This window comes from Phocoena phocoena, chromosome 5 (genome assembly GCF_963924675.1).
Source record: "Phocoena phocoena chromosome 5, mPhoPho1.1, whole genome shotgun sequence".
Classification (NCBI taxonomy): Eukaryota; Metazoa; Chordata; class Mammalia; order Artiodactyla; family Phocoenidae; genus Phocoena; species Phocoena phocoena.
The window spans coordinates 41,777,938-41,792,962 of NC_089223.1; the positions used below are offsets into that span (position 1 = coordinate 41,777,938).

Here is a 15,025-nt window from a genome sequence, read left to right on the forward strand (position 1 = left end):
TTCAACCTCCATTTTCCTTTAGTTCTTTTTTTTTGAATTAATTTATTTATTTGTTTTTATTTTTGGCTGTGTTGGGTCTTCGTTGCTGTGCATGGGCTTTCTCTAGTTGTGGCGAGCAGGGGCTACTCTTAGTTGTGGTGTGTGGGCTTCTCATTGCGGTGGCTCCTCTTGTTGCAGAGCACGGGCTCTAGGTGTGCGGGCTTCAGTAGTTGTGGCACGCAGACTCAGTAGTTGTGGCTTGCAGGTTCTAGAGTGCAGGCCCAGTAGTTGTGGCTCATGGGCTTAGTTGCTCCGCGGCATGTGGGATCTTCCCGGACCGGGGCACGAACCCGTGTCCCCTGCATCGGCGGGCGGACTCTCAACCACTGCGCCACCAGGGAAGCCCAACATAATTTCTTGAATATAGTTTATGAAGTCTGATTAATAATCTAGACTATGGTTACTTTAATGATAAAGCAACCAAGAGTTTACTATCTTGACTATTAAATAAAATAAATGATATTAGCAATATTTAGAGAATTCTAATAAAAGCTATTAGCAACACCTAAAGAATTCTCCTTTATCATTTCATCAAGAAGCATTTAGTAGAGAATATTTGTCATAAATATTTGAAAACAAATTGTACTTCTATAACGTCAAAGTAGCTCCATAAATTTCAGCCCTGCAGGAATAATTAGGAAGCAAAATCATAGTTTTTGAAGTTTTGGGCTTATCATCTTTGACTTGTGTAACTTTGTTGTTATCTTGTTGGATGGCCTTAGAGAGATCATTTAATCTCTCTAGGATTCAATTTCCTCACCTCAAAAATGCCTTGGTTGGTGGCATTGGGGTGGGGAAAGATGAAAAGAGATGATCATTAATATTTCTCCCAGCTCTAAAATTTTATTATTCTATTATTCATTTTCTCCCTCCCACTCAGTGTTCTAGGACATAGATTGGTAATTAGTCAAAACTGAGGGGACCTTCTAGCAAAATAATCAGACTTAACATTGAAGGCTATAAGAATTTGAAACAGAAAAACCTTTTCTTAATTCATTATAAGATCAACTCACTCACAAGAAACCAGACAAAAACCGCTAGAAAGAGAAATGAGAACTAGAGAAATATATGTGTATTTACTATTCACTGTAAAGATTTTACAGGATAAAGAATATTTATCCAAAGAAACTCATGTTTATAATTGAATTTCCACTCAAAAGAATGATACATTGTATCAAAATAATGTGTTTAAGGTTATGAAATATTTCTTTGTCCGTGTAGAAAAAATAAGTCACTATGAATTATATAATCAGTGATGATAAGACTGTCTCAGAACCTTATGATCAGGCCAAGTACTATTATTTCTCAATATCAATATCCCTCCTGAGTTTATTACAACTAATTACTTTATAAGAGTAAGTAAAAATTGGCAAATGAGCAAAACAACGATGCTTATGAAGGAAAAATAATAAATTTGCTGTTCAACAGTTCTAGTCTAGTATAAATGAACATATGGTAACTTTGTACATCTTCTTAGGAGACGTTGAAAACCTACTATATCTGTTGTGGAATTTCCCATGCAGTTGTTACATTCTTTTGTACAACTTTAAGATCTGGTAGACAAAAAGTGACAGTGAAAGAGGATCACCTAGATGTGTGGAAGAAACTTCCCTGAAGTTATCTTTTCTAGTCAATTCCCTTCTATTTAGTGGTATCTTCTTAGCAAATCTAAATGAATGGCTCTCTGTAATATTTTTAGTGATCCCAAGAAAGGAAAATATATGCCTCTGTAATGACTACCATTAGAACTGATTGACCCTCACAGACTCAATATTCTCCCTAAATGAGACAATGATGTGAAAGAACACTGTAAATGATAACAATTGTTAGGAATTATTATTGAGGAGACCATTCCAAGGCTGACCCAATCATGTGTTTCATCACAAAAATTCCTCCTAAGTGGCAGGGTTCATTTTGTATTTATGAAGGGCCCGGGACTCGGAATCTTGAATATCTAAATTTTCATGTCTGTCGTTCATCATCCTTCTTTCAAGTTCCAGGGAAAGGTATGAATAGAGGTCAATGTCAAACACATACATGCTTTATTACTATGAAATTCCAACATGGCCTTCTCATAAGCTAGGTTGGCCCATGGGCAGAATCCCTTTTACTCAGGCTAGAATGAGGAAGAGGGTATGAAACCAAAGCATGCTAAAAAGCCAGGTAATATAAGGGGTTTTCTCTAAGGTCTAGAGCCAGGCTGGTCTAACTGACCTAACACCCCATCATACCATTGCAGCCATGTGGGAGAGAGAGTCCAAAGAGAGAGGATCCCAAGAAATGGAACCCAGATCCCAAGAAATGAGACCTCTGGCTCCAAAATATCTTTGTCTCTACCTAGCCACACCACTACGGTATTTCCTCCTCCTCTGTGAAAGGGGTGGGGCTGGGGGGAGAATCATGTATTTTTTTTTCTTCCTCTTCCTTTAAATCTATTCTCTGTGCAAAAGCAATTGCTTTTTTCTTTCTTTTACATAAAATAAATAATTTGGTATCTGTGCAGTACTTAGGTATTATAGGGTTTATTTCTTACCTGTTTAAAAAAAATAATTGGGTTTGTGCGTTCCAGAGAAGCTGTGATTAGTTCAGAGATGCTAAAGGGCAAGTTAACCAGCTACAAAGTTATATTCACATACCTTGCTTAGGAATTGTTCAATGATTTTCTCAAAATTGCATCTGATCATTCTTCACATTTTTGCTTTATGAAATTCTTGTAATCTTTTATTGAAATACACAAGAGGCAATATACATCGTACTTATAAAAAATAAGTTTGTCTTCCTTGGCTTAGAAAGTGAGAAGTTTGAGGCTGCGGTCTAGATTGGCTGTTGGTAACTAGTGTGACCAATGCCTTCATTTCCTGCCATTTATAAACTGGGGCTAAGATTCAGTATCCTTGGACTCTTCATCTTCATATTTCAGAGTGACACTAGAAACTAAATGAAAGAGAATACATGGAAGTGTTTTGGAGAGTTACTTGGCCATTTCACAAGGCCCTTTATGATCCAGAGAGAAGGAATTCAATATGAGAAAAAGCTGCTATTCAACTTGGAGCATCGTTAATGTTTTTCTTACCCTGGAGCCTTGATCCATTCCCTTATACTTTTCCCTCTTTAGTCCTAACTGGTGTTCTGGAGCCTCATTCCTCTTTGATAGGACAATTTTTAAATCTTTGAAGGCCATTATGCTTTGTGAGATTTTCACTTAAAGTTCTTGTGTCTTCAACTGCTGAGCTGGCACTCCACAACTACTAAGCCCATGCACCCTGGAGCCCAAACTCCCAGCAGAAGAAGCCACCGCAACAAGAAGCCCGCCCACCGCAGCGAAGAGTAGCCCCCACTCGCAGCAACTAGAGAAAAAAGCCCATGAGCAGCAATGAAAACCCAATGCAGCCAATAAATAATTAATTAATTAAATTAAAAAGTTCACACTGACCTTTAAAAAAAAGTCTACAACAATGTCTTTTAAAAAAAAATAAAGTTCTTGTGTCTTAAGATCATAAATCACAAATAATGTTAAACTTGCATCTGAGACATAATAAATGCTGCTTTGCAATGATAAGAACTAATCTCTGGTTTAAATACATATATCTACTAGTTTTAACAGCAATGAAAAGACTCTGGTTTAATTTTAATTTTTTTTTTTTTTGCGGTATGTGGGCCTCTCACTGTTGTGGCCTCTTCTGTTGCGGAGCACAGGCTCCGGACATGCAGGCTCAGCGGCCATGGCTCATGGGCCCAGCTGCTCCGCGGCATGTGGGATCTTTCTGGACTGGGACACGAACCCGTGTCCCCTGCATCGGCAGGCAGGCTCTCAACCACTGCGCCACCAGGGAAGCCCAACTCTGGTTTAATTTAAATACACATATCTACTAGTTTTAACAGCAATATCTTGGACATATAAAATGACCAGGAGGTAGAGGATTTTTTTCAGACATTATTTCAAAAATCTTACAGTAATTAAATCCATTTTGTAGAGTGAGAAGACGGGAACATTGGAATCAGAGAGATATGGGTTTAATTCATGGCTTCTCCAGCTGAATGGCCTTGGCAGTTATTTACTTTCCTAAGCCTTATTCCCTTATCTCAGAAATGGAGAAAACAGTACCTATATCTCAGAGTTTTAGTGAGGATGAAAGAACATGTAAGCAAAAACTGTAACACAAATATGGTGAAATACTCAACAGTGAGTAAACGGAGTGAACAACATCAATATATGTCAACATGGGTGGATGATCAAAATCAAAAGTTGAGAGAAAACAGTGAGAAACAGAATGAGACAGATTGCACAATAGCATTTAGATAAGTATATTCTTGTGCTCACATAAAACAATACGCCATTGTTCATGAAAGGCGGATCGAAAAACTCACTAAATAGTGTGAAGGAGTAAGTGCCTCTGGGGTGGTGAAAAGGATCTTAGATGGGAAATGAAAGAAAGTGAAATAAAAGGAAGAACATTGGACATGGATCAGTCATGACAATTATTCTAATTTTGTGAACCTCAGGTCCAAGAGGAAAGGAGAAGAAAAATAATGTTCAGCACAAAGCTGGCCACATAGCAGAAGCTCAATACAAGTGGCTATTCTTATTACTGGAGTGAGGTCTTACTCAGCAGGGGTTTATATGCATCAATTTGACCCGTATTACTGAGCTTACCAAGATTTACAGAGACAAGCGTTGAGCCAATGGAGTCAAAAGACCAAAAAGAAACTATGACAAGTAAAGAATGGACAGAATATATTTTCATGATAGAGAATACTTAATCCATACTCATAACAGCTATTATTTACTGAGTGCTTACCATGTGCTAGGCATTTATTAATTAAGTAATCCAACCAACACGTACTTATATTGAATGTTTATTGTGTGTGAGACACCATTCTAGATGTTGAAAATACAGCAGGAAGACAACAACTACAATGACAACAACAGACCCGGCTCTTCTGGAGCTTATATTCCAGTGAGGAGAGGGAGGGAATGATCAGTAAAATAGACAGTATGTTAAATGGTGGTATAAGGCCTATGGAGGAAACAACACAGCAGGGAAGGGAATGACGAGATGGAGTGGGGATGATGAGATTGCAGTTGTTAAGTAGGAAGGTCAGGGAAGGCTTCTCTAAGGGACACTGTTCCAAACTCATTTTGTGTATTATCTCTTCTAATCTTCTTCTGTGAAGAATTTGCTTTTCTAAACCACGACTGCTGTTTCTCAGATGAGTAAATGGGGGCCCAGAATCTGTCCATGTATTTTCTAAGGTTTGATCGTTGGCTAAGTGATAGAGACAGAGTTAACTCTGGAGCTGTCTCCGTTTATATTATCTCTCATATAGGGAGATGGAAGGGGTCCTGGGGGATCGGCCAGAATGCAGAGCAGGAATGTGGTTTGGTAAAGCATTGAATGAACAGTCTCACGGTATCCATTTTATATTTTTGAGAAATAAATAAACATCTTTTGTTTTGGTGGGAAAAAAAACTTCAGAATGTAAAACTGGGCAAAATCTTCTGGGCTGGTGGGTGTAACCAGAGGTTACAAAGGATATGTCAAATATTTCCATTAAGAAATCATGATTTAGTCCAAGTCTTAATTTATTGCTACAGGACCAGGAACCTCAAGATTGTCAATGACTTGCCCAACCTCATACGGCTTGTTTGTTGCAGAACCAGGGTGGAAAACTGAGCTTGAAAGACTAGCCGACCAGCACAACCACAACAGCTGGGCTGGGCCGGGCCACCCAAGCCTTGGTGCTTTACTCTGAACAGCTGGACCCGCCAAGCCTTCTTGGTCTTAGGGCTCCTTCTTCAAACTGCAGAGAAGCTCAGATAGGTGAGAGTAGACAACGGAGTCACAGGAGACTCATTTACAGAAGAGAAGGAGGGAGTATAATTAGGCAAAGAGAAGTGAGAGGAGGTACAGATGAAGAAAATAAGGGGAGGAATCAGCTAAGAATAGGCAAGGTGAACTTCATGCTGTTTCCAACCCAGCAAGGAGGAGGTGGGAGGGAAGATGGAGCAGGGACAAAAAGAGTTCCTCTATCTCAGTAATCCTAATTATAGCCCTATAGGATAGGTATGAAGAGTGTTGTTTTACACATGGGAAAACTGAAGCTCAGAAAAGCTACTTTACTTACTCAAGGTCACATGGCCGGCAAGAGAGGCTCCTGATGATTTAAGATTTTGTTCTTTCCTTGCGTCTCTTCCTTCCCTTATTTGTTTTCATTGTTTCTTCCCTCCAGCCTCTTTTTTTTTTTTTTTTTTTTTTGTGGTACGCGGGCCTCTCACTGCTGTGGCCTCTCCCGTTGCGGAGCACAGGCTCCGGATGCGCAGGCTCAGCGGCCATGGCTCACGGACCCAGCCGCTCCGCGGCATGTGGGATCTTCCCGGACCGGGGCACGAACCCGTGTCCCCTGCATCGGCAGGCGGGCTTTCAACCACTGCGCCACCAGGGAAGTCCCCAGCCTCTTTTTTTTCGTACAAATTTTTATTAGAAAAATAGTTTTACCGTTTTTCCTGAAATAGTTATCAAGTATCCAGTGATAGAGCATGCGGTTACCATGACAGCACAGCCTTTACTGAGGTCAGACCTCCCCTCTTTGCCTCCAGAAACATATTTCACAGCAGTTTTCCTTTCTTTGTGGAACTTGTAACAGCCAGAATTTTACATTTTGTTTGGGTGACCATTTGCTTAACGTTTGTCCACCACTTAACTGTAAGGCTTCCTAATGGCAGGGACCAGCCTGGAGTGTGCCCCCAGCGTTTGGCACAAAGCCTAGCACTCAGGCTTTCTGTAAATATTTGCTGAGCGAATGTTCTTGTGGTTTCCCTCAGCTCTCTTCTGAAAATTAGAGGGACAGTAACCTCTAGCTCATAATTATGTTAATAGATACTGTATAACAGGTCGGGCCGGTATTTACAGGTAGCACACAGGTAAACGAACACACACAGGCATACACATGACTGCACCAACAGCCCCCGGCAGGTGCCCTCAGGAGGGAACGCACGCAGTCCGAGCGAGCCGAACCAGCGTAGTTAAACACGCCTGCGCCGGGCTCCGCCGGCCTCCGCAGCGTGGGAGGACAACCGGTAGCCGCGCCACTGGAGTCCCAGGCCCCCGGGGACGCGTGGGCTGGCCGCGGGCGCCGGGGGCGTTGGCAGAGTGGGCGGTGAGCTGCGCCGTGATTGGTCTACGGGGGCCGGTGGGGGGCGGGGCTGGCGGCGGGGGCGGGCACTCGAAGAGAAGTGGGTGTGCGCGGCGGCGGCGGCGGTGGCAGTAGTTTCAGTATAAACAAGGCACCCGAGTGGTTGGGCGGAATTTTTTGCGCTCTTTTGCTTCCTCTCCTTTGGTTGCGTTGGTGGGCACGCGGAAAACAGCTGGGAAGCCGAGGACCCCCGGGTCCATCTGCCGGTGGGTTGTTCCCTGGTCAGCAGTTCTCACGGGAGAAACCGGAGCCCGGCAGCGGGAACGCGCCACCCTGCTGCGCGCTGCGCTCTCGCCGGCGGCCCGGGAGCTGCGCGCGGAGCAGTCCGATCTCTTGACTGCTCCCCGGCTGCCAGTGCCCCTGGAGGCGGCGGGAGATTCTGGCCAGCGGGCGCTCGCTGGTGCAGAGCGTCCCGCAAAAGCGGGGGAAGTGGGGAGTCCTCCTGCCTGGCCGCCGAGGGCGTCTGGGGCCGCCCCGGGAGCGGACACGGTGCCAGCAGGTGCGGGCCCCAGCTACTGGGGCCCGGGCGGGGACAGGCTTGGGTTTTGCTTTGCTTCTCTCGCCCCGATCCCGCAGCCAGGCCTTCTGTCTCGAGAGCTTGGTACAGTTTTTGAGGATTTGTCTGAGTTCTAGTCGCTTTCATCCCTTCTTCAACCTTTCTTCCCTTCCTGTGCACAGCTAGGTTGTTTCCTTCTACTTCTTGGCTAGTTTTCGTGAGTGTGTGCGTGGGGGTGGGCAGTTGGGGGTCCTGCTTATTTTTGGTGACGGAGCCTTATAATCTAAGGTCTGAGTCTCAGGAAGAGACAAGGGAACAGAGGTCACGTGCTCGCCACTGACGAGGTGATATTCTTTCCTTTCTCCGTTCAGCTGGTAACTTGGGACACAACGTGTCGCCTTGCTGTTGCCCTGAGCTCAGGTGAGTTGTCTCGGGTCACCTGGCCGGGCCATAATAACATGAACTGTGGGTACCTGGGAGCCTCCCGGGCTGCTAGCGGGGGGAGGCTCCTCTCTCTAGGGGAACCGTGGAAACAACTTCAGTGCTGAACAGGGCGGAACAGGGGGGCTGGAGTGTAAGTGTGTGTGTCTGTCTGGGATCCACTGGAGTATTGATTCCCACCTTACCCCAACCTGATCCGCGCAGCTCAGGCGAAAGCAGCGTAGCTAGGTCCTCTGACAGTGCGGGGGGCGGCACAAGTGTAGTAAACCGCAGGAGGGGATCTCTAGGGAGCCACTTTCTCTTCTGAATGTAGATGTGTCCGTCTTCGCCGACGAATTCGGTGGGTATAGTGTGTATGGATGAATATGCACAGAAATTTGTGTATGTATGTTTGGGCAGAAGGCGTCTCCAAGGAGTTCTTCGTCAGCAGCACCATGTGACGATGGCCAGGGACCGCTGGTGTGCGTAGATCTATATTTAGACCTGGATGATCTCTAATGGCCGAGGGAGGGTCTCTGAACTGAGTGCATAAAGGGAAGAGTTCAGGGATCAGGGTTTTGCACTCTTGAATAATGTCTGGTACAGTCAGACTCAGATGGGGTGAATAATTTTTCTTTCCTCCCGAAAACAGTAGCTAGAGCTTGGCATGTGATAGCTGTGTCTTAGTTTAAAACATGGACCATGGTGATAAGCCTGTGCTAAGAAACAAGGAGGTTACAGTTAACCAGAGTATATGCCTGATTGGAGATTTGGAAGGAAAACAACTAGTCAGGTGAGGTTTAGAGCAAATGTAGAATTGACTTCTAAAAGGAAAGAAAAATTCTTGGCTGCCGAGATTTTCATAGCAGATTAAAAAGTGTGGCAGCTTGTTAAGTCCTATCATTAATGGTTAGTTTATGGGGGGGGCAGTTGTTGGGCCAAGGAGGACCTAGGGCACTTGACAGAAGTCAGGGTTCACAAGCGCTGCTCTGTTACGCCTTTCAAGCAGGTTTTCTGGAGAAGTGGAGAAGATCGGCTACTGATTAGCAAGTGTCTTGTTGGCATTCTTCCACGACATGTGGGTCAATCCTTTGTCTTCCTAGAGGTGGCAATATTTCTGGCTACTAAGTGTAGTACTTTTCAGTGGTCTAATGGAGTGTTAAATTCTTCGAATTGATTTCTCCCCTGGTGCATTTTCAGTCTTGCTCCATTTTATGCTCCATTAGACATTTAATCTGATTCCTGAGATCATTCTGTCTTTTGGAACAGAAAATCACCATAAACTATTTATATTTATTGTTTTTTTTAATTTGTTATTCTTAGGCATATATTGTTAAATATTTAAAATTTTTATTATTTATGATAATCATTCACATTTCTTATATTATTACTAACATTACATTCTTACAGTCTAACTACTGGCCAATAAACTACAATAGACCAAAAAAAAAATCAATTGAATAACACCTATCTAGGAAAAAGTAAGAAAATTGAAGGGGCAAAACTAGGTGACTGTTTATGTTGGTAAGTTACCTAATATGGCACCGGAAGTGGTGGGATCAACTTTATCAATCTCCAGAGGTGGCCTGGAAGAATTAGACTTTGGAGGAGCATTTGGATGACCCCAAAGAGAGTACCTGCTTGGACAGGAGATGAGAAAATTAGGGTATCCTCCCTTACTTGGGAGAAGAATCTGGAATCCCTGAAGCAGGGACTTAGAATCTTGATTCTGGTGCCACAAATAATAACATCTTGTAAGGTCTTAAAGAGACAAATTGTACTGTTGAAAATACTGCTTAAGATTGATGGGATTTTTGTCTTTAGTGGTTGAATATGGGTGTCACCCCCCCTTTAGTTGTCCTTTTTGGTTTTCCAGTTAAATCTATAAAAATTAGATTTGTGCAACCCTTGATTATCCTAGGATGACAGATGTAGCCTAGCGCTGTGGGCAGATTTCTGCCTTGGGAATAGAGCCTAGGGTTCTAATCAATCTGGAGCCCTAACAAGTCACTTACTCTCTCCCTATACCTGCAGGATCTGTGAAATTGACAAGGTATTGAACTAGATGATTTATGAGTCTCTTTTAGCTCTGTGTTAACTGATTTATCTTGCTGTACTATCACCTCGTTCATTTGCACCCTTTATTAGCTGTGGAACAATGAAGGCTGAAGAATGGTCTGCAGTTAGATGTTCAGCTACTTGGTGTGTGGAAATGAAGAGGAGAGTGAAATTTCTTCTTATTGGTGAAAATTATGTAGAGATTTATTATCTGCTTAAGCTGTTTTTTGCTCTTGTTTTTCTCCTACAAGTGTATTTAAAAACGCTATTTTCAAGAAGGTTGAGTCAGGAAAATTTTTTGGACTTTTTAAGTCAGTGTTACTATTTTGTCATTTTAAAACCAGTCTTTTGACCAATCATTTTTTCTTAGGTTTGTGTGTTTATTATTTCATGTCAAGGTACATTTATATCCGGAAGTCATTCAATTGATTCAAATTTTATTAGGAAGCCCTGGTATGAAAATGAGTTTAACACAGGGAAAGTACAAATTAGTCTTGTAAGAAAGGAAAGCACTTTATAGAATGCTAGTATCCTTCTATTTATCTAAAAGGGAAGAATGGAGGGGGGTGTGGGATAAGGGTAATTTTTCAAGAACCTGCTGCCAAAAAAATAAAATTATCCCGGTAACCTTGTTCCACAATAAATTGTAAATAGAAAATTCTACTTGTTTACTGAATGTCCTCACTAAGTATGCTGAGGTGAACGGGGTTTAGAAACATAAACCCTTTTAGTAAAGGATGCTCATTTGATATTCTATAATTTAGCTTGAGATCTATCATGTATAAATGATTCAACTACTTATATCTGTGCTGTTCAAGGTAATGGCCAGTGCTGTTCCGTAAATAGCCACCTGGGGATATATGAACTTAAGTTGAACTAAATTAAACAAACAAAAATTGCCCTAGCCCCATTTAAGTGTTCGATAATAGCTACGTGTGGTGAATGGCTGCTGTATTGGACAGAAGAGGAACATTTCCAATATTCCAGAAAGTTCTTTTTTGACAACACTTAATTAGATAACGATGATTCTGATTTTCCAGAAGATCACTTTTATTCCTCTGGGAAAATGACAATTAATTCTCATCATAGAGAGGCACCCAAGACATAAGGAAATAAGACTGGCTTTATATGTTTTCAACTGTATATCATGAGCAATGCCACTTTCCAAAGTTCAATAATATTCCACGATCCCAAACACCAATTTCTCAAAATTTTCCCCCAGAACTCTAATTATCCATTGAATTTTTTAAACCAGCACCTACTGTTACTGCTAGAAAGCACTAATCCTTTCAAAGACAAGGCACGTGGAGCCATCTACTGTTAAGATCAGGAACTGCATGGCAGTTGTAGACGATTAAAAACATTGCAGGAAGAATGTCAACATGTGCTGTGATCGGTTCCTACAAAAAAAAAAAAATTAGTAAAGATTTATTTCATAGAAAAGTTTTAAATGATTCTTCAGGCCCACTTGTAGTTGCCACGTACTGAATTGTTGTTTTGTGTCTTAATAAACTGCTGACAAGATATTCCCAAGACAAAAGATGACAAATTTTAGCTTTGTTTTTCTTTCAGGGAAACCAAAGATGGTAATTATTTGAGTCAGAATCCCTTTCCTCCATTAATTAGGAATTAGTGAAGAAAAATTTAAGTAGCATCTAGGACAAATCAAGCAAAATGCACATTCATTTTTTAATGTGGAATCCTATAATAAATCAGGAAATACCACCATTTCATCATTGTAGAGAGAAATAGGACCTTCTTTCCTCAAAAATACTGATTATTTCCCCTTGACCATGAAATCTACAAAGCATTTGGGGCTCAGTTCCAAAGAATGTACTTATCTGGGAGTTACTTACTTTTTGTTCACATGCCAAAGAAGTGAGTGGATTCTGAGTCGTCTACTCTGTTTTGTTTGTAATCTCAGCACAATACCTCTTTTTTCAAGGAGGTTAGCAGAGGTGTAGCATTTCTAGTGTCCAGAGATGCTGCTAGAAAGAAATGAGAAGATAATCTTTGAGACTTTTTTCAAGCTCAAAATAAGCATGTTTTATACAGTGTGGGAGACTTGACTTTTACTTTCCCCCAACTTGAATCCATAGTTAGAGAAACACTCTCTGAGCGTACAGTCAGCACCTGTATTCTGAGATCCAGCCTTGCCAAAAGGAGGCTAAAAGTACTTGAGATCCCAGCTGGAGTAAAGTTGAAATATGTGAACTCTTTCTCATTCCGATCTCTGGAGCCTTAAATGAAAAAAGGAAGAGGCTGCATCTCACCAAAGTGCAAAGTTCCTTTGGAATTTAGATGGGAATTTGGGAACCAGTCATTGCCGGATCTTAAATTAAGCCTCTCCTCCCTAAACAAATATGCTTTCAAAGTTCAACTGTGATAGGGAGGGCTTCCTCTACCTCGTTTGGACACATGCCCAGCATTTGAACAGAAGCGAAAGGATAACAATCAATATAAAGACATTGGATTTATTAAATATTTCACTGAGGTGCTCTGTGATGAAATAGGGGCTGAAATAAACCTTTTTTATCTTGGACTCCTACCTTTGCTATCTCATTCTCCTGAGTGTAAAGGAAATGCTGACTTGACTTCCTGGCAGAGATTTACCAGACACCTAAAGCAGATGTTGAAGGATGGCTTTTGATTTAGTTCCCACACCCATCCTTTCCTGGCCCTCTTCCAATTTGAATTGTCACCTGAAACCACCTTAGACAGATGCACCTGCCTCCTCGTAAATAACCTTGTGCAGAAGCAGTCACTGATTCAAACACAGTCTGTTGTTTCAAAAAAGGCAGCTTTTCATCTGGTGCTTTAGTTGGTTTGAAACCATTAGGCATGCCTTTCAAATCCATTCATCCCTTAAATCACCTAGAGCTTGCTTCCTTGCTGCTGGATCAATGTCATGCTGAACTTTTGCAGGGTCCTTGGAAGGACATCATATATCTTTGTGACTGAATTAGCTGTCCCGGTAAGATATCTTGTCTGTCAACCAACTTTTCAGCTTCCCAAAGTAAATTTAAGAAAGAACATTCATCTTGTATACGTGGGTTGGATATCTTTTACTTCCTCTTGGGAAGTTTTCCAGAAGAACCTGTAATCTATATGCTAATTTTGGCAGCTCAGAGCTTTCTTTTAGCCTGGGTCATTGTTTTTTTGTTTGTTTGGTTTTGGTTTTTTTTTAACAGTACGCGGGCCTTTCACTGTTGTGGCCTCTCCCGCTGCGGAGCACAGGCTCTGGACGCGCAGGCTCAGCGGCCGTGGCTCACGGGCCCAGCCGCTCCGCTGCATGTGGGATCTTCCCAGACCGGGGCACGAACCCGTGTCCCCTGCATCGGCAGGCGGACTCTCAACCACTGTGCCACCAGGGAAACCCTGGGTCATTGTTTTTAAAACCAAAATCTGTTTCCCATTGTCTCATTGCCTCCCCCTTATCCCAAAGTGCTCCCTCAATGTGTGCGGGGGGGAGCTATTTAAATACCTCTATGCAAACCGAAAGAAGTATCTTTTTCATTCTCTTCAATGCCATTGGATCAGTACTACTAGAAAATATTTACATGTATTGGTTGATTTCTAAGGAACCAGTCTTCAATGTGTTAAAACAAGGTTCCCTTCAGAGCCACTATGTTCTCTTTCTCTGAGGAAGTAGATAAATACGATCCAGGTTCTGTACAGGCCAGCACATGTGCTTCCTAATCTGGAGTCTGAACTCCCTGAAAGTATATACAAACCTGTTGGTCGATTTCTCTGGGGGCAGTGTGTGGAGACGTTGTGATCTTTTCCTAAAAAGTTAAGAGCTACTGGCCAAACAATATATTCTGAGTTTCCAGCAACTGGCTTACAAATGAAATTTTGCAAGGTGAGAATTGCTTGTGAGATTAACCTGTCCTCTGTCTTATCTTACTGGTAGTGATTTGAATAGAGTCAGCAGCTTTTTCAAGCATCTCATATAAATCTCACTTTTTCCAAAGGAGTTAGCTACTTTGAAGTTTGACTTAACAGCAAATTAAGGCCAGTACTTAATGCTGTCACATATTCTCATTTTGGAAATAGTCAGTTTTTCCTAAACCAGAGTTTTGATTAGCAGGTCCCCATAGCAGGTATATTGGGTTGGGCAAAATTTGTGCTAAAGAAGGATGGCGGACATTGGAGAAGTTGGTGTTGAGATTATGTTGGAAAGGGTAGAGAAGAGTAAATTGAGAGTTTACAGAACCCAACAGACAGAAAATAGTAATTGTGAGCTGTAAAGAGAAGATTTGCAGGTAAGAAGTCAGAGCTACATTGAGATTAAAGAAAATAAATGGAAGCTGTGGGGTAGGAACCGCCTTACACTTAGCCCTTCTTCCACCAGGGAGGCTTTAGCAAATGGTTCCTGGAGTTAATAGTATCCAGGGCTAAATGCTTCTCTGGATTCTCATGTGCAGTACTTGGATATTCTATGAATTTGTTTTCTTAAACAAGAACCAAGCCAATATTTAATATTCTGAACTTCACTTTCTTTCATTCCAGAACTGAAGCAGGTAGAACTAAAGTCTTGGATGTCAAATTTGAGTAATGCTGAACAAACAGTGGTTCTTGATGTGGGTAATAAGAAGAAAGGTACTTGAGAGGAAAAAAAAATCTACTATGTTTATCTTCTTAGGCGCTTAAAAATCCACTTCACAAGCAGTACTCTCTGTGCCATTCTGCTGACCTTTCCCCTCGTTTATCAAATGCGTCTATTACACAAGGCAGTTGATCTTTCTGGAAAATGGTTAGACTGACCACTTGCTAGAGATTGTCCAGAAATTAGTTACATGTACCGTGATCCATGAT

The 15,025-nt window shown here is 41.9% G+C and overlaps 1 protein-coding gene across 1 annotated transcript in view; it reads left to right on the forward strand.

Moving 5' to 3' along the window:
* Positions 1–7,312: 7,312 nt before the first annotated feature.
* The window catches only part of RASGEF1B (RasGEF domain family member 1B), a 34,340-nt gene continuing 26,627 nt past the window's right edge, over positions 7,313–15,025 (forward strand). Inside the window, exon 1 of the mRNA XM_065877132.1 lies at positions 7,313–7,439. The gene's annotated coding sequence lies outside the window, so the exon portion shown is untranslated. The remainder of the gene's footprint in view (positions 7,440–15,025) is intronic.